At 42.2% G+C, this 22,041-nt stretch overlaps 1 protein-coding gene across 5 annotated transcripts in view; it reads left to right on the top strand.

The window, feature by feature from the left end:
* sema6e (sema domain, transmembrane domain (TM), and cytoplasmic domain, (semaphorin) 6E) overlaps window positions 1–22,041 on the top strand; it is a 150,859-nt gene that overhangs the window by 43,778 nt on the left and 85,040 nt on the right. For 4 of the 5 annotated variants that reach the window (XM_034873825.1, XM_034873824.1, XM_034873821.1 and 1 more), the window contains one exon: window positions 16,127–16,307. The gene's annotated coding sequence lies outside the window, so the exon portion shown is untranslated. Of the gene's footprint in view, window positions 1–3,660; window positions 3,767–16,126; window positions 16,308–22,041 lie in introns of those variants that run through there. The other variant, XM_034873822.1, reaches the window with a different exon arrangement.

Below are 22,041 nucleotides of genomic sequence, written 5' to 3'. Positions count from 1 at the left end.
ACTCTCTCATTCTCTCTGCGTGAGGTTGCCGAGTCGTGGCACTTCTTGCGGTGGAAGGTGTGGTGTAACCCTGGCTGTTTTTGGCAGATAAGCCTCAGCCTGCCCACCTGCTTCCCCGCTGCTCGTCAGCCAAATAGGACTAGCACTGTGACAGACTCGGCGGCAGGAGGTTGCCACCTCGACGGATCCACCACAACCGCCTCACCGCCTCCTATTCTCATCCCTGGGAAGGATGGAGAGCATCCAAATCTCCTTGAAACAAACACAAAATGTAAAAAGTCTTTAAAAAAGAACTATTGAGTGAGGAAATTGCTCCCTGTGTCTATTTCAGACGCTGGGTTTTAACTTTATTTTGCTTTCATTTTGCTTCTTGATATCAGCATATCTCTTTTTCAACAGACGTGGCCAAAATGGCAGCACAGTTTGCAAAGGACAAGCTGACTAGTTGACAAGGTGACTGACAAAAAAAAAAAAATTGACATTGATGAAATTTGTAGGCATCAGACTCTCGGGCACCCGTGCTTCAGCGTTGTGATTCCCTTTTTAATTGATTTGTTACTGCGCTAATGACGGTTATAACATCAAGTTGTCTTCTTTGATGATCCAATCACGGTGGCTGTCAGGGAGGAGCTCCCGCCCCCGGGCGCTCTGAGCGCATCCTGATGTGAACGTATGAAAGCCAGCTGTACGCTGCTGGATCGGCAGCACTGAGTCGAGCAGTCAGTGTTAGATTTCTGTGCCTTGAGCCAAAGAAGTGATTGCCTGGTGAAAAGCATCATGGGAAAGGTCAATAAACAGCAGCTCAGTTATTGTGTGGCAGATTGAAAAGGAAGTTATTTTGTGGTGGAGGCAGAGAGTGCGTGTGTGTGTGTGTGTGTGTGTGTGTGTGTGTGTGCGCATGTGCATGCAACCCATCGCCCTGTTCTTTCCGTTGAGGCAGGGAGTCTTCCAGCTGACCTGTCAGTGTTAGGCGGCCTACAGGGCTGTGAAATGAGCCACCACGAGTCTCAACCTGGGCCCGGCAACCTCTTTTGGCTGTTCCCCTTTAGAGCCCGACCGATCAAGCATTTTTAAGACCGATACGAATATTAGTTTTCTTTTAAATCCGATATACATAATAAAACAAACAAATCCAGAAACATGTTACAAAACAGATTTCCCTAACATTAGCTGTTTGTAGTTCTTTAGAATAAAATGCATTTATTGTCATTATACACAAGTGCCATACCTGTTCGACAAGATTGAAGCAACCCCTTAACAGTGTCATCACGAAATGTAAAAAAAAGTAGTGCAAAAAAAGAGGGGGGGGGGGGGGGGACGTGGTGCACAGTTCCTGAGAGTAACTACATGAATATATAAATAGTTAGGAGTTCTCACTAAAAAAATATCATTTGTTTTATTTTCACAACAGAACAGAGGAACATCAAGTTATATTAATTATATACAAACTTAAGAAATGAAACTTAAACTCCTTTGGACAAAAACCCATTGACAAATAAAAAAACAAACAGTTTGGCAACAGGGACGTTGTAGAGCGTCCTCTGGGGGACAAACAATGAAAAGCCAACATTCATAACAAGGTTGACAATCTGTTCTTATTTTTTTAATATCCATTCATCAGAATCAATCGGAATAAAATAATAAGCCACTATAAATACGATGGATCGGGAAAAGGCCTAATATCGGCCCGCTGATACATCAGTCGGGCTCTATTTCCTGCACACTGTTGCTCCCTAACTGTATTTTTTTTTCTTTAGTCTCCACATTTTCTTCTTTTCTTTTTTAACCTGCTTTATATTCACTCCCCACTCCTCCTTCACCTACTGTGTTTTCTCTCTCACGTAGGCAGAATCACTTACTTTCTTTCTTTTCTCCAGAGACTAAATGTTTCCTGTTTGGATCCTGTTTGCAAGGCTTCAATAAGAATCACTTAATGTAGTGAGAGAGGAGAGTCCTGGTTTTTCATAGACCACTGAAAACGTTCCAGGAAGAGGAACCGCCTCAACAGCCTGTCTTGCTTTCTATTTATTTTTTTGGCCGTGTCTCATGCTCTTATGGTTATGTACAAAATAAGTTTTTCCTTTTCATTTTTCACTTACATCCTGCAGTTAATGTATTCCCTGACCACAATCTGTACCCTTCCTGCCCTACCTGCAAGTTCATTAAGTGTTTTTTTCATTTGTGGAGTTTGACTCCGGGAGCACATCCTCGCCTGCACTGGCCAACACGCCTGCACTTTTCCTCAGATGGTGGAGAGAAGGATGATGGAAAGGGAATGATCCTCATGGCACAGACATCAGTCAAGCTGACAAATGGCAGCCCTAAACTTGGAAAGCCATTAGCAGGCCGAGGCTGCAGTGAAGCCGGGCCAAGCCCTGCTGATAACCATGAGTCCCCCTTCCAAAGCGCAGGCCTTTGCCACGCCACGCCATGGCGGTGGGTGTTCGCACCACCGCTCAGCCCCTTCTGGCCTTCGCAGCCAGCATGTTGACATAGGGCCGAGCCCCAGTCATTACTGGGCGGACCCTCCAAAGAGGCATAAAGGGTTCATCTATCTATCTATCTATCTATCTATCTATCTATCTATCTATCTATCTATCTATCTATCTATCTATCTATCTATCTATCTATTTTTTTTTTAAATTGTTTATTCAGTTATGACTTATACAATTGGCAAAGGACTCTATGGGAGTTAATAATAAGTGCTCTGACCGGCATTATGTATTTACTGGCCAGTATATACAGTTTGTTAACATTTGTCATGATGCGGAGTGGAATCTGGACAAAGGACAGCAGTTTTTGGATTACAGCTCATGTGCTGAATTAAAGCGACTGTGAAGCCAAAGTTGTTGCTGTCTGATATTGAATATTTTCTCTTTTTTTTTTTATATATCTTAATTGCTCTCCTTTGAGCAGCTCTCCTTCTCTTGCTGGACACAGACCAATTTGGAATCATTTTGATTTTCAATCAGATTTTCACTACATGGACTATGCAAAAATGGTTTCTTTGAGCTCTTAGAAAACCAAGTGAGATGTTAGCTTGTTCTTCTTTTTGACTGAGCTTCACAGAAAAGAACATGTGTTGAGCAACCGCTTTGTTTTTCTATTTGTGTCTTTGTTTCAGCGGCTGCTTTTGTAAAGGAAATATTGTTTCTTTTTGTTCAAACAGAAATAAAGAGTCCGTAGGATGGGAGGGCAGAGGGGGAGAGAAACAAGAGCTTGTCTAAACGCTGTGCCATAACTCTTCTTCTACAGTTACTGTAAAATAACACCGAAGACACTAAGGGATGTGTACAGGGATGTCTATGAAATCATGTCAGATTTTGAAAGTTGTCTTCAAATAAAAAAGGCATCTGGGTCGACGAAAACAAAATATTGCAAAATATTGAGGAAGAAACCTGACTGTTAAAAATACATAGATGATGATGATTGGTTGAAGATTAAGTTCAGACATCACTGCTCTTAAGTGCTTGCAAAAGAGATGCAGAATATATATAGGCAAAGATGAAGTCTGCGTCATTTCAGAGCGTGATTATAGCGAGCAGGTAAAGTTTCTGTGTGAGAGACCAACCAACAGGTTAGGGGAGAGAATGTCACCCTACAGGAAATGATGCACACAGAGATATAACATGTGGAATGTTGCCCCACTGTTCTCAGACCAGCCACTTCTGTTAAGTTAGGGAGCGAGTCTCTTTAACTTAAAACCAGAGAGAAAATATCACGGCGATAAACGTTTGGAATAAAACCTGTGAGAATGGGGCACTGAGTAAGTCATTATTTATCATTACCGTCTTCTCTGTTGTAGAACACTTAGAGCTCTGTTTGAGATTATACGCAGTTCGTTTTATTATACGAACCTTTGGCATTTCCTGAAGTCGCAGGCTTTTATTACAGTGTGAAAACATTGCTTTTAACCTTTGCCTTTTCCGACGCACCTGCCCCAGAAAGTATGAAAAAGTGCTTTTACATCGAGATTTGTCTAGGTAACGTTTTTTAAATTAAATAATAGTCTCAGACTACCACCCCTGACATATAGATCCAGATGTTTCTTCTTTCCACTGTGACCCTCAAGAAGGTAAATGGAAACAAAAGAATTAAAGTAAACAAAGAGTGATTCCTGTTGCCCACGTGTTCTACAAATGAGCAAACGGGCACTAAGTGTCCAGCAGTTAATTAAAGGAGCAGCGTGGGGGATTAAGTGTCATTAAGTGGTGAGTTTTTGCAACCAAATGAATACCCATCACCCCTCCCTTTCCAAAGGTGTAGTACTAAACCAGGGGTCTTCAAAGTTTTCCAGGCCAAGGACCCCCAAACTGATTACGAGATAGAGCGGGGACCCCCTAATTATATATTTTGTATAAAATTGTGTTATATCAAACTGGTCCTATAGTGCCATGTGTAAATGTACCTTGTTATTGTGCATTCAATATTTTATTATTTATTATTCAATATAAGTATATAGTTACATTACTCCATATGTAATAGACTCTATTGTGTCGCTGAATGTGTGCGTTGATGACTGAAAGACATCTTCTGCCTCCATTTATCTGTTTACTACAGTGTGTTGAATTCATGTTAATGTGTATTTAAAGACATTTCAATTAGTGGAAAAAATTGCAGGGTGGGGGGGAATATAAAAAAAAAAGTCTAATCAACCAAAACTTTCGCGACCCCCATGCAGTTGAAGACCCATGTACTAAACAGTTTAACAAAAGAAATGTTTTTTTTCAAAGACAAAATTAACTTTAAACAGTCTGAAGTCACTGCACTGAGGTCATTAGAGATCACGTAATGCAGATGGCAGGGCGGCCTGTTTAACTAGCCGTGACTGTGAACTCTTATTGGACTTCTTTTGCTTTGATATATTCTATTTGACCTTTTATTCAACCAGGACGGTCTTTTGAGATGGAAAGCTCCTTTTCTTTCTTTTTTGTGAGCGTCCTGGCCAAGATGGAAAGGAAAGAAAGGAAGAGGATTGAGAAAAGGAGCGAGGGGAAAATCATACCTGAAACCTTCCATATTTTAACAGAAAACTAGGACAAAATGAAACCAATGTACACAAGACTTCCATTTGGCCATTTCTGTCCTTAACATTTCCATGGCTCAGTTTTAAAGCCTGTCAATGTGACCGTTAACCCGAGTGTTTTGTAATTTCCAAAAAGATGAAGCGGCCCACCTAAAAGCTGATTTTGTGACAATTTTTGAGAATATGCACTCAAAATGGAAAACATTCCATAAGAGTGAAACCCCACTTAGTTTGAAGCGTTTTCTGGCATTAAATGGTGTCAGTGAGTCACTTAGACAAAGTGCAGGACAAGTGCATCTGTCTGGTGCTTCAGACATAAAGGACATTATCTGTCACTGCACTTATTACCAGCCTCTTGCATTTAGATCGTATGTGAACTCTTGACAACCTTCATTAACTTTGAAATCATTAGTTAGTGTTTCACATAAGCCGTTAAACCGCCCCCCACCCACCAGCCGTCGGCAATCTACCTGTGGCAGCATTGTCTAGCTGTGGCTGCCTGTTGCACAGATTTTATAGACTATATGAAATCTCATCTACCGCCTTGATGCCTTGTTTACCGAACAGCTCTGCACATCGGGGAACGGGCAAACGGGAGCTCAAGAGTGTGGCCGTCGGGGGGGGGGGGGTTAGCGTTGACAAGGCAACAGGAGCTCATTATCTCCTCGTCTATGCCGGTCCACGGCGCACCATTGATGGGTGCCAGAGGAGAGTTTGGAGCACACAGATGGGGTTGCACGTACGTTGCACACACAAGACGATTAATCAGGAATAACACGTCCATGGATATGACATGTTGGTGCTGTAATCCAGGATTACCTGTGTGCCTTTTTGTCCTTCTGCAGTGCGTCTGCATGTCACATGTTCCATATCAGACAAGATAACAAACGGTGGCTCAGCCTCAGCTGCGTTTGCGACTGTTTGGTCTGCATTGTCAAGAAACAAAATGTGTGCAGCGGGCGCCTGGCTTTGTCACTCTCCCTCCGCTCATCCTCTGCTGACCACTTTTTGACAGGATGTGTGACGCGGGAAACGGGGACACTGAGGCAGTTCAGGTGGAGGGGAAGGATGTGTTGCAGTATGTCATGTTGTCAACATACCAGACTTCTGCTCGTATCTGATTTTGTCTGGGGCAGTGATCCCATCAACTGTACTAAAGACTGCAAACCAAATCTGCTGCTGGTATCAGCTTTCATTGACGTAAAGGAGGCGTAAACAGGCAGAGACACAATAACAACTGCTACCTCTGTTTGATATAAAGCGCATTTTAATATTACAGCGTGTGTCAACAGTTGCCTTTCTGCTTAAGTTTTAGGGAACACGTGCATCCCTAAACACTTTGAAAGCAAAGGATAAGAGAAGGTCCTAGTAGCCATAAGATCAAAGACCTTCTGAATGGGAAGAGTTAAACTTTAAATAACTTTATTTAATCAGGCGGGGTTACTGAGTTCTTTTTTCAGAGATACATGAAAACAAAGAAACATTTAAAGTGAGCATCATGAAACCACGCATCCACTTTACCAGAAATTATGACCACAATTAACTAAGTTATGAATTTAAACTGGTGGCTCCAGTACAATAAAAGGTTGTTGTTGAACTTTAGACAGCATGCAGGACAATTTTCCTCACAATGACGATGACAGTTTCATCTTTTTTATTCATTTTTTTTTTTTTTTTACTATTGCTGGATTTCCTTTAGTTTTGACTTGGACATCAGCCCCAGATAAAAACCAAGCTGACTATTTTGCTTTCTTTTTTTTTCTTTGTTGGTTTCCATTGAACACTGGTTGTGCCATGGCAGCTGTCTCTGCTAATTGGTGGATGTTGTAGTCCACTTTGTTGTATTCAAACTTGAGTTGTGAAATGTTTGTCATGCTCAAGTTTTGTCCCTCAAGATCCAATTTGGTACCCTTTTTTTCCACATGATCCTCTATAAAAATGTCATGTAGGTTTTTGCAGTTCAAACTGATTAGAAAAAAGCTTGAGAATTGGACACTTTTCAGCCTCAGCGAGGGAGCGAGCCAAAGAGATCTACATCAGCAGCTCTGTGGATGGGGACGGTCCTCAGAGATTGCCTTGGACTGCAGCCACTGGTCAGATTACATACAGCCACGGGAGTCTGGAGAAGAAAAACCTCCAACGAACAGCCCCGACTCGTGCTTTTGTTCAATCCCCATCCTTAACATTTTATTCTAGAGTGCGACGACTTATTTCCTCAGAGTTTTCGTGTCTTTACAGCAAATCTTCCTTTGCACAATGTTTTCTGCTGCCGGTGTTTAGCGAGGGAACTGAGTTGGGGAAAGGGATTTAGTGTTGTTCATGATGTGCATGATTTTAGTTGGGAGCACTGTGGTAGCCTGCAGATGTTTCAGTTTGCACAAATAGTCATAGAGCTCAGAGAGCAGGCACAGATTGGACATGTTGGATTCCTCACTAGTGGGCGCTCATTTGCTAACGTCCAAATATTTTCTCCAAGGGCATATGAAATGTTGCCAAAGTCAATGCTCATGCCAAATTGAACAGTACAATGACACTGCGATTACATAAACCATTAGTTGAGCGTAATCAAAGTGAAATGTGTAAAGGTTGACTTGTACCTGTAAGACCCACAGAGAAAGTATAACACGACATGGTGCTCTCATTTGTCCAAAGGCTTTGTGAATGGTTTTATTTATGGGGCCTTTCCATATATTATCTGAAAAATGCAGACGTTTGAGTTAACTTGATTGCTTTATGTAAGGTTTGCGAGTCTGCAAGCACACATAAGACTTGTCTCTTGCTACGGGCAGGACAGCTTCTCCAGGACCATTTGCTCTTTCAGTGCCTTGCTCAAAGGGCTGGACACAGTTGATGTTGGGACAGTGGAGGGACACTTCACAAGTTCACCCTTGGGAACAGCATGGAGAAAAGGTTTATTAAAAAGTTTTGACTTCACACAATGTTAATTATGGAAGAGATCTTCAAGAGCACCTGAAGGTTACATGAAAAGGACCACATGTAAAAACTGATTGACCGCTCTGCCTCTGTGTTCAGCATACACAGACGTCTTGATGTCAACACAGTGACGGGCTAAATGTTTCCTCTCTGTCAACATATACGGCCCATACTGATGCCACAGTTCCCTTCATTGCTATTTCTTTGTCAGCTCACTTGAAGTTCACTTGACATTTTCCAATTTATCTGTCAAATTTACTGGCAGGACGGAGAGAATAAAAACAACATACCAAGGAAATACACATACACAGATACAACACACTCTGTTGTGTATTATATTTGGCCAACAACAACAACTGAGAGATTCACTAAGACAAATAAAATATGAAAAGACATTTATACATCCAAATTGATGCGTCACAGTGGGAAGGAGACAATTGCTGTAATGGTGAGAAGGGTGGGTCACAAGATGCAAAAAGAATGGCAGTCTATGTCTTACTCTCACACAAATATTCTGTAGAAAAAAAAGCCCAGAGAAATGTATGTGTGCCTGCAGAGGAAAGTGTTTGTATCCTTGTGTTTGCATAAATATATGAGTTGGGGTGTTTGTAGCAGGGAAAAAGGCGCCTTTCAGTATAATGTGCTCTTTAATAAAGACACAGGTTGGCAGATTGGGAGTGTCAGTGCTTGTGGCATGCAGCCTCTTCAGGTGATTTATGAGCGCGCTGCTAGGCTATTACGTTATGGGCCCAGACCTATTCAGTGAGGGTGATAAGAGCAGCCCACCTCTATTGAAACACTGCAGGTACAAGCGTTTTGTTTCAGTGGAATATCACTGCTTTTTGATAAAGGAATTAAGTGTGAGAAGAATCTAATCATGTTGTCTGCGCTGTAGCTCATCTAGGAGGTTGGCGTTTGTGCTTTTGTCCTTCAGTGTTTGCAGAGCATGTTTAAGGGAAGATGGCTTGGAATTGTTTGCTTCTTCATTGAATTTCAAATTTGGGATCTTTTTATTGTGGAAACAATGTTATGCATCAGTTACACTTGCATGAAGCAGCAAAACCACAAGTATTATTATTTTTTATAAAGCTCTTTAGGACTGCCTCCATTTATTCTAGAACAAATCTCACCGGAATAATTTGTCCTTCAATTTAAAACCATACCGCTGGAAGAAAAGGTGAACGTCTGCAATTTCCTCCCACTCTGTGTGGCTTTGGGCCTGGCCTCGTGTTGGCAGAGAGGCCAGAGTTCACGCTGCAGAGCGCCGCAGCCGAAAGGCCAGTTGTCAACCGCCGGCGGAGGGAAAAACAATGGGGCATCAGCCAGACCGGTTTGCAAAGAGGACGAGTCAGGGTCGCTTTCAATTAGCACAGCATCTCGTCACTGCAGTGAGCCGCAGGGGCTGAGATGAGGAGGAGGAGGAGGAGGAGGAGGCAGGAGGAGGAGGCAGGAGGCAGGAGGCTGCCTTGGGTTGAGGGAAGGAGAAATGAAAGCAGCATAGACTGATTTATGGTCCATACATTGTCATCTTAGTGACAACAGTGTTCAGGAAGTTCACTCAAACAGCAAGCCAAACCTTACAGTGTCAATCGCAAACAACTTCCAGCAAGTACTGGGTCGCAGGGTGCATGTGATAGTCCGATTGTGATTATCTGGCATAACTTTCAATTTGGTATAGGTCTTTACAAAAATCAGTGAAGTCAGAATTGAAAACCTGTCGCCAAATCCAAAGTATTGACTCCCAACAGGATGGGAAAAGCTGAATAGTTGGTCTAATATTCTACTTCATCCTGACAGCCCCTCAAGCCTAAATACTCATCTCACTGTCAAAGATACTGATAACAACCAGTCTCCTCATGACATGAGATTGGGATTTAAAAAGCAGGCGTAACTGTATGTTGGCGAAGCCCATCATTGGAGCTCCACCTTCCCATTTCTGATGACGACATTACGCAAGAGCTGTGAAATGGATATGGATGTATTGTTTGCATTTGGGCCAATTTTTTTGTCTGACGGGCTTCTCATAAACTACTTGTTTTCAGAAGTGGAAAATGGCACATTTATTGTGCTAAACATACCAATGCACGCAGAGACATGCTGAGGTTGGACCGAGTCAGCTGAGCATGTTACGACTCCCAATGGTCTGACGGTGTAGAGGCAGGTTGAGACAAATAATGCAGCTCCATATTTGGACTGCATTATTCCCCCAGAAGTGTGAGGCTATTTATGTTGAGTGTGGGTGTATGTAAGGAGTGTGGCCATACCAATGTGCCAATTAGTCTGCTACTTAGAAACTAATGCACTCGTTTCTGCCTCTCCACTAACTGGGAATGAAGACATGACTTTGAAAAAAGAGAATTGCAGCGGTGTTGTCGATACAGGGCTTGATTAAATTTAATGTTTAAGCCTAATGCCAGAGTTAATAATGTATTCAGTGTTTCATTTTCATATGAGGATGAAAATTTTCCAAAAGAACTTTTGGACCAAGAGACATTTTTACTGTTATTCAAACCAAGGATAATTGAAATTAAGAAGAACAACTTCCCACAGACTGCCAGTTAAGTCCTGATCAATTCTGCAATAAATGTCCTCAAACAAAACTGCATCGCATTGATCATGTTGGAGGTTATACAATGACACTAAGTGCCCTGTGATTGGTTTTTAATTACAAGCGTCAGTCTGGAATCCTGACACTCATTTTAGTCCAAACTGAGTTACAGCAATAATCGGTGTCCTAGACATTTGAGATTGAACAAAAAAAAAAGTTTGATATTTGAAGATTCTTTCAGCAGCTTTACCTTTTTTAAATTTGTAGCCTGGAAATCAAGAACCAAATCTGAGAGATTAAGGGTCTGGCATCGAGTAATGAAAGTTGCCCATCTTGAGGGTGCTTTTGAAAATCTCACTGCACACAATTGGGTAACACTACTGCAATCACAACGACACACTGGGTGACAAATCCAGACCCCCATACGCTTAGCAAAACCGTCGCCATCTGTTTAGCTCGCCTCTGGCCCACCTTTATCAGATACACCGATGTGATTGGTGCAGCTCGGCTATAAGGGCATAGTTAATGAGCAGCATTACTCGATGTCAGAGTAACTCGCTGAGCAAATTCAAATTGTGCTCTTGCAAGAACTCTGGATTTTCAGGGTAATTAGTTTGCCCCCCAGACTCAAATATATGCCGCAGCTTTGATGTGTGTTTTATTAGTTTTATCTCCAAGGGACAACGGGGAGATTAAGTGGAACTCAATCTCCCCACACCTCCGCACCCCTTAGCAAATGGCTGTGTTCAGCACCACTATCATTACACACATTACATGAAAACTGGAGAGTAGTGGGCCTTATCATGTCATGTTTTCCAGATATTGATAGCTAACAAGACACAAATGTGCAAATGGGAGGGGGAAATTGTCTCAAATGTAAACGGCAAATAACAGCAGTGTCATCTTCCGTTAGCAGTGTGGTCAGTGCAGCGGAGTTGTTTTCTTTTGTACGCAGGTGCATTGTAGAGAGAGGCCTGTGGAGGATTGAGCAATTTATTAGACATTTTTAAAGTAATAGTCAGTGGGTTGGACATTGATTGAATTCTTGTTTATTACACAGACTCTGGCTATTGTTTCCTGAGTTGTACATTTCAGAGGAGAGGAGATGAGTGATTCCTAATCTGCAAAGTCCTTTTTTTGGTGGATATTTTTCAGCTGCCCTGGCTCCTCTCCCCTTACACTTGTCAGGCCCACAGTCTATTACATTCTCCTCCTTTTCTAAAAGACTGCAATTAATCTAATTAGTAATCAATCATCCGTTAGGCCTGCCTTCTCCTATGTGCTAATGGGGGTTATGACAGGCTTGGACCTTGCATTATTAATACCTCCATTCCTGGAGCCCAGGGCCCCTCTGACGCCTGTGGCCAGGGGCCATTGATCACTACCACAACCCAGTGAGCACTGCAAGGCCTACAGGGAAATATCCAGAGTAGTGGGAGTGCAGATGGGAAATGTGGTGTGTCAGTCTGTGTGGGATGAATCTGTTTAGGGGGCTTTAGTGTCATTTTGGTAAGGAAAGGATTTTGCCAAATTTGCTTGGGGAAGGTTGAATATCCTAAAAGTGTGATGCTGCCTTGGTGGTGCATGCGGTCTGCAGGGAAGCTCATGTTTGAAGGAGATGAGGGATCGTATGAGTGGCATTAATAGGAATGTGCTCCGAAAAGCTCATTTGGTTAATGGGGCTCACCTCAAAACTATTATGGCGGGATAAGGGGGCCTCTCTGGGGGACTATTTCTAGAAAATGAGATTAGAAATTATAGGACGCCACTAACGCTGGGGCACAATAATGGCATTGTGGCAATGAAACAATCACCGCAACATTATCCTTCATCACCCATGCGTTATATGAGCACCCAATATAATAGCCCCAGCAGCTGAAGTTACAGCCTGATAACAATCCTACCAGCTGATCTAATTCGCTAGAATCGATATTGGAACCTACTCTGTGCAGACTTGGGGGGGGGGGGGGGGGGGGTTGTTTCACAACAAAACAACACAACCTCTCCTGCCTCATGGTTAACTGTTACCTTCCACACACACAGGGCCATCCTGTGTCCTCTTTAACTGAGTGTTAACTCTAATTTATACAACCTTTTGTGCCAGTGGCTGTTAATAATGTTATCCAGTCCACGTGTTGTTTTATAGGACATGCTGTTACAACTTTGGTGCTCATACACAGCTGGGCAATTATTGCCCAGCTCTGTATGAGCACCAATCAATCAACTTTCTGTGAAATCTAACCATGATTTGATCACATTGTGATTGATAGTTTCATGTCAATTTGGATTAAAAAGGTGTTAGTGAAGGATTTTTGTCAGATCTTCAGTTTAATGACCTGTTTTGCCTTACATCACTTTGATTATTTGGATGGTTTTGTATAGGTGGGCAACAGATCACAAAACTCACGATTTGATCGGATGCATTTTCGGATCAGCACAAAAAAGGGGGACATTTAAATGATTTATTAAAAAAACGTAATAACTTTAAACAATAACTTCTTTCACCAGTAAATTGCTGTTAAACAACAAAAACAGATGAGGAAAATAGTATTTCATAATACCTATGAATGCACGAGTTTTACCAGTTTTAAGTAATTGTAACCTTTATTCACATCTGTTGCAGACTGTTGTGCGTCCCGCTGTTGGAATCCTCTACAATACAGTCCCACTTTTACACTGTTTAGCTGTCAGCATTTTAATCGTGATTAATCCAGCTACTACTAAAGGGTAGGCTAACCTCAACATTACCTGCTGCCAAGTGTAACGTTAGTGTTGACTAGCGTGACATGCAGCAATGCTTTGGTTGTTATTCCGTCCAGTAGCTAGATACCGGACACCGGGGCCATATTAGCACCGGATTTTAACATACTCTGTTTATTTGAAAGGAAAATTGCATTGCCTGTATCTACGGCAACCTACCATAGAGATTTTTCAGCCTTCTTTAAGTAACCGTGACAGAAAACATTTATTTCAAATTTATTATGGTTAAACTTTGCAATTGATCGGCGGTTCCATACGGACCACGGATCAACTTATTTTGTTGTGTTATAGCCTCAGTACAGAAATATTATTGCCAATGAGTTTCTAGGTAACAGTTGTATACCAGGCTGTAAGAGCTTTTAAAGCAGTTATTTTTCATGTGAAAAGGTTAGAGTATAGGTTGTTGCATACAGGTTGTAAAATGTATGAATTAGTGCATATTCAAAGAAAGTGTAATGAACAGATGATTGCCTTTGAAACAGATTCCCTTGTTTCCTTGTCACAAAAAGAGAAACCGCAAACATCGGTGTCAACTATTGGCCACATTGTCATTTTTGTTAATCTTGCCTCCCTAGATTTAATCAGGAACTATTTGACGATTGATTCATCTGTAACTGAATCGCTTAATTTCGGGCAGTTGCTTGGATAAAACAAGCATTTTAAAGATGTCACCTGGGGCTTTAGGAAACTAAGTGATTACATTATTACAAACTGTATGGATGAATCAAGACAGTCTTCAGACAATCAATACAGAAAAAAAAAAAAAACTTCTTTTGTTGCAGTCTTACATGTGCGGACAGTTGACAACTTCAGGAAAACTTAAATGAGTAGAGAAAAACCAAAAATTCAGATGTTCCCACATAAGGCACAAGAGGTCATTGATTGGCTTGATCAGCATGAAAGGAATCAACATCCCTCCAGCAGAGTTCAGAGACAGTAGAATCTAAGGCACAGAGCATTTAAAGCTCTTCCTGTGGCCCAACACCTGTAGACTCTCTTGATTTTTGCTTACATTTTTCACAAATCTGTAGCTGTCTATTTTGGAAAAAAACATTCCTATTAAGAGTGTGATACTGATATTGACCTTATCTGTCAGCCCTATTGATGGAGATTACTGTTGACAAGAGAAGCAGCTGCGGCCTGTCCACAAGGTGACAGATGTGTGGGCAGGTGGAAGTCAGTGGTCAGAAGTTACGTGTTTAGTCATCTTTTAAAAACGATTTCAGAGGTGACACTACTCTGATCACTACACCAGGCCACTCCCCATGATTGGGACGGCGGCCATAACCTTTCCACTACCCAACCACGCGTTCTGACTATAGCACTGCCGTCTTTACACCACACAGGTTAAGTCGCCATCAGCAAGCATGCCAGAGCTGTCACACCGCTCCGCTTAATTTGCAGAAGGCTGGGGTTGTTAAGTATTTACAGGCCTTCAGTGGCTTTATGAAGCTGCGAAGGGAGTCAGCGGCGGTGTTGAGCTCATGGCAGCTGCAGTCAGCTGCCTCAGTCAAGAGGGATTGGGAAAGCAATGAAGCTCATCTGCTGCACGTTGTGTGGGTGAGTTAAGGAGCTGGACATGCTCTACCCATGGCTGAGGATATAAGAGATCTCTCTGCGGGCACAACCTCCATCTCTCTCCCCCCCTCCACCCCGCGTAATTTGTGTACCATGAAAGTGTATGTGTGGGAATCAATCTGTGTAGGAGGTAAGCTTAGCTACAGAAAATGCATGGGCCACTGGCCGTTATCCACCGCTGGCCATCAGAGACCACCTTTGTGTGTGTTTGGGGGTTGCAGAACTTGCAAGAATGGATTTCCAGGAAGTTCATCTTTCATGAAATGTGTTCAGTGTTGATTGTGTTTTTACTGTGGGGAGGCTGGGTAAATGATGACAGTATACAGTTGGTGAGGTGGGCTAACGAGTGTACGCCCCAGCTGTGCTGCATGAATGAGTCTCCTGAGGCCAGAGACGAGCTTCAGGCTAATGGAAGTTTGGAATAGAAATATCTTTGGTGGGAAAACGGTTACCAGCAAACATGATGATGAGTAGTCACCTGAAAATAAACATGGATGATGTTGGCGTCACAAAGATATCTGTAAATTAAGTTGTAGGTTCACCTGCACACGGATACCTGGATATAAAGCTTTTCATGCGTTTTTCTTTCTTTTTTTTTTTTTTTTTGGAGCCTTGCTATTCTTTGCAGCAGACAACTTAAGGTACATGAGTCCTGGGACTTGACAATAATTATCTCCTCAACAATATTACCTCCATATAGTCAATTATTAAAACAGATTTGGCATTTGGTCTTAAACAAGTGTGTAGGCGGAGGTTTGGACAGAACTGAATAATCAACTCATTACTGTATTTGCTTTAAGTATATAGTCTTGGACTCACACTTATTTATTTTGTTTTAGAATATTCATTTAAAGGAGACATATTAGGCTCATTGTCAAGTTCTTACTTTTGTTTTTGGGGTTTTAGTGTTTAGCCTACATGCCATAGTGTTTAAAAAAACACATTTTTCTCATGCCGTAAATCTGGTAGTCTTCCAGAACCACAAAACTCCCTGGCCATTTCCCTATCGTATCCATGTTTGGGCCTGTAACATCTGGCTCTATTTATGGCCTCTCTGCTTGTGTTAGCTGTGATGTTATGACAGCAGAGTTACTGAGAAGATTACACTAAGAGGAGATGGAGCCCCTCTCCATGGGGGCTCTGAGGGTCAGCGGCCCCGTTTTAAGCAAAAGAGACAAACCCCTGAGGGTTTTCAACAGTGTGTTTGCAGTGCAGCTGTTTCTCTTGTGTTGTCCATTCTCATGCTTGTTTTTTTTTTCTTTTTCTGTTTGCTCTCACAGGAAGTTTGTTGAAGACTTTTCTAGAGGTAGAACCTCAAAGGGGGTTTTAGCCCCTGACGGCCCACTATCTACCCCATCTTCAAAACCCCGCCTCCAAGACTCTGCCCTGCTGAGGTCACTTCCTGATAGAAGAGCGAGGGGCTAAAGACTACTGGATCATTGGACGTGACAAAACATCTCTGTAAGTTCAATTATGTTCCCTGTTTTGGTTTTGTTTTTTGCATTGTGCATACGATAACTATCACCAATTTACTGTACTTTAAGTTGTGGTTTTGGGGAAAGCAAAAACACTAGCCTTCTAAATCCATGATCAATACAGTCTCTCACAATACTATCTAGTGTCTGTCTGTCAGAGACAATCAATCCAACGCCAGCAATGTCCCACACTGTGTATATATATCACCAAAAAATGCACACTGACATCATTAAGATGAATAAAGAAAGTAATGACATATTTATGTGCTGTAAAACCAAGTTCACATCCTGTAGGGCTTAGATTGGCACAATAACTGAGAGAGCGAGAGAGAGAGAGAGAGAACTGTCTGCCACTCTCAGTTAATGGCCCTCCGTTATTACACCCATACCTGATTGTATATGCCAGTGCAGGTCATGATTTTCAAGTGTTTTTCTAAAGCGGCACAAAGACTCAAGAGCTTTCACAGCTGTGCCTCACACACCCAGGTAGACAAATAGACACGTGGACATACTTCCTGCAACACAAACGCATTGTTTTTCTGGGGCTAGCATTGTCCCCATGAGCTCTTATTTGCAGCGATTTGACAGTGTGAATGTTCACGTCGGGGCTATCTCTTTTAAAGCGGCACTATTGTACTGTGATCCCGGTTTTTGGCTGGCCGTGCATTTGTGCGACACAGGGCCATTGTAGAGTATTGTGTCAGTCAAAGTGAATAGAATCCCACCACTTTTGCATCGCTCTCTGCTGACAGCAGGGAAACAATACATGATGTTTTCGTTAGGCGGTTGAGGATATAAGAACAAGGTGTTGAACTGAATCGCTGGCATCACTGTGGCACGAGGGCCCCGATGTGGACAGCCATTTTCTGCCTGTCATTACTGATGACACAAAGACGTATCAAAGGGGGGTGAAATGGGACAGAACAGCAGTCAATGCGGGTGCACAGGCGTGAAACATGATCAGACCGGCGAGTTGAATAGAGGTATTATCGTGCCAAAAATGTGAGAGAGGGAAAGACGGAGGCAGACCGAGACTGAGTGGCATTGCTTTCATATCTTGTCACCCACTCACTTGACAATACTGGCACTGTGTTCTTCCCACCAAACGTGAATTGTACTGAATTTTGAACCATAAGTGTGTTCTTCCCACCATAAGTTTACTGCATGTTTTGGATGAATGAACATTTGTTCACGGCCCACATTCTTAACATGAAAAAACAAAAACGGATCTTTGCATACCAAACAAAAACATCAGGAAGCTCTTGGTAAACCCTGCCCTCTGTCTTAATTTGCACACATTTACAAGCAAATGTACCGAATTAAACTCTCGTAGCTCTCTCTGCATGATGTGATTGATAGCCACTTAAAAGTAAATTCTTTTTTTTGTGTAAGTTTTATGAAGTATTTTCATTTGTTTTGTTTTTAACACATTAACCCTGTTCTACACCCCACCAATGGTTGGCACGGACAGAGTTTTGGCACCTGTGTTTTCAGCTATTAAATTAAAGAAACATTACTTCCAAGTCAGAGCCACGCTGAGAATGCAGCTGTCTGTTTTATTATTTATTTCATTTCATTTTTTTTTTAATGCTTTTCATATTTCAGGCTTTTGCACAAAAAACTCACACAGGAAAGATTTGGCAGAGAGAGGAGACATATGACAAAGGTCCTGGTCTAGATTTGAATCCAGGGTGTTGCAGGTATGTAGTTTGAATCTGAGCCAGCTGGGTCACGAGGACACCCCCTGTGTGTATTTCTTGTCTTTGCCCTCCGATAAACTCCAGTTGACCTCTCTCACTGTTGGCCCCGAGGGCTGCAGTCTTTGTCAGTACCCTGATTCCCTCCTTCTTTCCTTTTTCTTCCTCCTGGTCCACCCGGAGTTGTGCTCCCACTCAATGTTAAATGAGGGCAAGGCCACACTTGGATGTGCTGTGACAAATTGGCACAGAGGAGGCAGATGGTGATGGGGAGGAGACTGGTTGTCATGCCATTTGCTGCAGCGACAGGAATTGATCTCCGTGCCGCGGAGCAACCACACATGCTCCTCTTGTGTAATCCTGACTTTGGTTACCCCATATGCACAAACACACACACACGCACAAACACATACACACACCGCAACGAACTCCGACACACATGCCACCCAACACCAGCCTTCCGTCCCCATTAGTATCAATGATGTGTGCAGCGGCGGCGCTTGCTAACTGTCAGAGGCTCTCTGCTTGGAGGGGCCAAGGGATGCTGAGGGATTTTGACAGAGACACAGAGCTTAGATTAATGGTAGGCTGGTGGGACTCTGGGAGCTGGGACACAGCCTACTATAGAGACGCATACCGTCACTGACTGTACTGGACATGTTAACAGGCTCTGCATGTACTGTAAGCAGGCTCTTCAATTCAGAGCTGTTGTCTTACCGATGTTTACCCATGAGACTTTGCTACAGCTTGACTAAAATCCCCATGGGTGTTTTTCAGTGCAACATGACTTCTGGTAAGATCGTAGTTTGTCTGACAGGACTGGCATTGCTCATTAGACTGTTTCCCAGGGAGGGGAAAACGTTCCCCAATTTACAGCTGGGTTGAGAAGGGATTTAAAAAAAAAAAAAAAAAGATATATCCGTCATCGCTTAAATTATGTGGGGCTGTAACAGGAAACGGTATCTTAGCTCACAAGAGTTGACAAACTTTCTAAAAGGGCAACAAACAGAAAGTGCTTTACTCTGTAATGTTGGATCTTTTGTTGGAGCCTTTGACAGAAAGATTCACTGGGCAGGTTGATGAATGCTTGCTGAGATTTATCCTAATGCAGGAACACAAAACAGTTTTCAAGTTTAGCTCAACAGTAACACCAGCTCAGCGATACGGTGATAATTGGACCTCAATGGATGTCATGGTAATAATTTTCAGTTTTCTCACATTTAATAATGTGTATGAAATTGTACAATTAAGTGGAAAAACTACACTGAACTGCATTACATTGAATTGTTGACATGGCAAAAAAGCAAGTCGTCCCCTCAAGACCTGGATTTTAAATCTATTCCCAACTAGATAAGATCTGATTTGAATGAATAAGATCAAATCTAGATAAATGAAAATTCTCACTATTGATATAAAAACGTATGGATATGTAAATTAGAAACATCCTCACGCCCCCCTTCACCATCTCTCGGTTAAATCTGGTCCCACTGCAGTTTACTGAAGACACTGTGCTTCATTTCACAATGCTAACAGTAACTGGCTTGTATAATGAGTATAAAAACCCGGCTGTTTTCCAAAGTGGAAAAATATCTGACATACAAAGTAGTTAAAGCCAAACTTGGAAGGTTTGGCCAAGACTTTTGGTAGCATGTCTTAATGTCTTTTGGCTGCCTCAGTGAAGCAACACAGACGTTGGCGTATTAAAAATGCCACCAAAGGGTTTCCAGTTCCCACATCAGTCTTAATGTAATTTAATGTATTGCTGTGTTTGTGAATACTGAGCCATGATAGCTTCTGTTTGTAGCTTAAGGAGTAACAGTCATAAGTGAACATCACCAACTCTTTTATAGAATAAGAACAGAGCACCGATCTGCCTAGTCAGAGTTGATCAAAAAAATACAGGTTGTTAAATGAAAGGTGTTTATTAATTGATCCTATTCTCTTTCATTAAAAACCTGTGTACTGTGGGCAGGATGATAACATGATAATTCCTGGATTTAGCTCTCCTCACCTGGAACGTGGCAGGATAACTTTCCCACGGTTGCTTAATATTCAGTGAACCTGCGAGCCCTAAGCAGGGGATATCGATCAGCAGATGTGATGTATTCCCTGCCTTACTGATGGGGATCCGCCTGTCATCTGTGTGGGAGTTGTGATGCTCCCTCAGCACCTCCCAGAGAAATCATAAGAAACATGAAGAAAACCTGAGAAAACACATAATCAAAATTCTCAAATGGTATGAACCCTTTTCAGCATATTTCTCTCAAGCTGTGAAAAGAACAATGTCTAGATTGATCCCCATTTTGCTGCAATTTAACAGGGATCTGATGAGCTTTATAATTACAGAAAGAATCATATCGACTTTTCCTCTGAAACAGGCCTTTCAGACTTGGATTTGGATTTCAAAGAAACTTTCTGCTGACTTTCATGTTCATCAGTGGCTAAATATCCTCACGTGGGAAAGCTGAAGTGATGCAACTTCTCGGGGCTAGTTAAACACGCCAGCGTAGCAAAAGAAGGGTACAAATCTCCCACAGCATGAAATGTTTTAGGAGTTGTCCACACGCTATTAGACATCGGAGCTGCTGGACAGGAGCCAGTTTGTTACACGAACACACACACACAAATGAGATTGCGCGTCCACCCTCGAACACAGGCGGCAAGCTGCGAGGAGAAAAACAGCCCTCGCTTTGTGATAACAGCTCTTTCACTGTCAGCACAAACAATCTGCAGGCCTCACTCCCCATAACCAGATCTAGTGTTTACATTTGCCACATTCATAGGGAAACAGAAAAGCTCCGAGAACATGCAGTGCAAAAACAAATCCGCAGCGGAGTTTAAATAAATCATTGTCCTGTAATGGGTACGAAATCCCTCCAAAAGAGGATAACTGCTTCAACAATGTCAGCAAACATGGCTGCAGCCCTACAGCACAGCACTCAGCCTAAACATCTGTGTCAGGAATAAGATTCAGGTGCTGTCGATGTGTGCTTTTTACTTCAACCTCAATCCTCCCATCCCTTAACTGTGGCATCCCTGTGCTCAGGTTTGAAACATTTAGTAAAAGTGGATCATGAGAGTTGCATTGCTTCAAGTTGAGGTGAAAGTCAGGGAGCCCTCCAAAGCCGACTCCAGGCTGTTCATAATTACAATTCAAATGAGCAAATCGTTTAATACATTTTTGTCTTAAACAACACGTACAGGTCACAAAATAGTGAATCTTATTTTAGAGTGGGACTGAAATTAGGCTTAATTTATGATAATTTTCTATGCTATTGAATTATGTTTACTGTGAGGGCCACAATCCAAATTACAATTCAATTATAATAAACCTCATGTGTTTGCCCATTAAAGTTCTGTCAGTTTTACCCTTCAGATAACTCCTGTGCACATTAACATTGAGCTGTTTGGACACTTGGCTGGGATCCAAAATGGCTGCTTGAGATGAAACAGGATCTTTTATTTTTTTTAGCTTCGGCTGTTTGCACAGCTCGCTGCACGTGCTTGCCAAACTGAAATGGTGAGGCCAAAATGGAGGTGGACACGGATATTCTTTCTTCCACAAATTCGCTTTAGATTACAAAAGCAGTTGCTATTCGTTATTTGTAACATCACATTAGCCTGTTTTCTACTGTTGTCTAAACCACATGCCTGAACATGGTTGCAGAAATAATATGAGCGCAACGGAAAGGTACAGTCTTGCAGAGAAATGCATGTTTAACCAAAACAGAGAGAGAAGAACTGTGCTGTGGCCAGTATCAGAATGCATTTTGCACAACAGCAATAGATGTTGAAATCTGAGGCCGAGCTAGAGTCAAAGGACTTTGGAAGTGAGAGGCTCAAGCGAGCCCCCAGTGTTTTAATGACAGAATGAGCTCCGTCGTTGAGAAGACTGATTAAAAGCACTTTGTGTCATGGTCCAGGCGGCAAGAGCATATGGCCAAAGGGCCTAAGCACAGAGAAGACATCTGCAATACCAAATCACTGAGACAGAAGCAAGGAAATTAGATCGCAGAGATTAAA

Source organism: Etheostoma cragini, chromosome 6 (assembly GCF_013103735.1).
Source record: "Etheostoma cragini isolate CJK2018 chromosome 6, CSU_Ecrag_1.0, whole genome shotgun sequence".
Classification (NCBI taxonomy): Eukaryota; Metazoa; Chordata; class Actinopteri; order Perciformes; family Percidae; genus Etheostoma; species Etheostoma cragini.
Note: the sequence above shows the minus strand (reverse complement) of the source record. Positions and strands in the feature narration are given on the sequence as shown.